At 49.1% G+C, this 1,070-nt stretch overlaps 1 non-coding gene across 1 annotated transcript; it reads left to right on the forward strand.

Moving 5' to 3' along the window:
• The first annotated feature begins 600 nt into the window (after positions 1-600).
• Positions 601-674, forward strand: TRNAT-AGU. Its single transcript has one exon. It is a non-coding gene; the product is annotated as a tRNA-Thr (tRNA).
• The last annotated feature ends 396 nt before the right edge of the window (positions 675-1,070 follow it).

Consider the following 1,070-nt stretch of genomic DNA (forward strand, 5'->3'; position numbering starts at 1 on the left):
GTGGATGTGACAATAGCTCGATGAATAAGCTTCTGGGGCACCTGGTCTTGGTTCAGTGGTGGTCTCTCTCCCTGCTTCCATGGCAGTCGTGGTGGCGGTGAAGAAGCAGATGACGTGCTTGTCTCTGGCCTTCTCAAATTAGGTTTCATGTCATAGGTAGGTCTCCATCGATTGATCCGAAGCGTGTGCAACTATTCCACCTTGTACGATTTTGCAACATTATCAATGAAGTTGCTTCTGCGGCCTTGGTGACATGGGGCGGACCTACAACTTTTGTGGAGTGGGGCACTTATTGTGCAAATTTGACAAAAAATATCCTTTAGAACACAAGCTATTTCTATTTAATTTTCAAAAATTGGGCGGGGCATGGGCACCCACTCAGCACTATGTAGGTCCGCCCCTATTCGAGACCTGTCTCCTGTTAAAAATCATCCTGCCGTTTGCAAGATGTTCTGTTTCTCAGCACTCTTCACCTCATGCTCAACCTGTGCCTGTGGATCACGTATGCGCACGATGGTCATGTACATTTTCCTCGTCATGACACGGCTGTCAGGTGTGCCTTATGTTTATATACAGTAATTTCTAATTTTACATCAAAGAGCTTTCATAGCTCAGTTGGTTAGAGCACCGCTTTAGTAAGCGGGAGGTCTTGAGTTCAACTCTCAATGAAAGCAATCTTTTTTTACCCCACTGACATGCCCGCAAACAAGACCTAAACACTCGAGCACATCGTAATTTGTAACCAGTTGCGAAGCAGAGGAGAACGCAGTTCCATCGCACAGCTACCCACCGGAGCTCTGCAAATGATGAATCACCGGAAAGAAAGGCACCCGCAAAAAAAAAAGGAAAGAAAGGCACCCGTCTAAATAACTGGACGGCGCAGAGCTCATCGGAGCCAGGCTTGTAGCCCACCCAGATACAGAACGCGGGGTCGTCGTCAGTCACTGAGCGCCAGGCAACGAGCGGACCGGCATTTTCCCGAAATAATTGCAGAGCTATTGGGTCCGGCCGGCACTAACTGAAAGAGGGGGAGCGTGAGCCTCTGACCGGATGCCTCGACGCTCGCTCCA

Source organism: Triticum dicoccoides, chromosome 4A, assembly GCF_002162155.2.
Source record: "Triticum dicoccoides isolate Atlit2015 ecotype Zavitan chromosome 4A, WEW_v2.0, whole genome shotgun sequence".
Lineage (NCBI taxonomy): Eukaryota > Viridiplantae > Streptophyta > Magnoliopsida > Poales > Poaceae > Triticum > Triticum dicoccoides.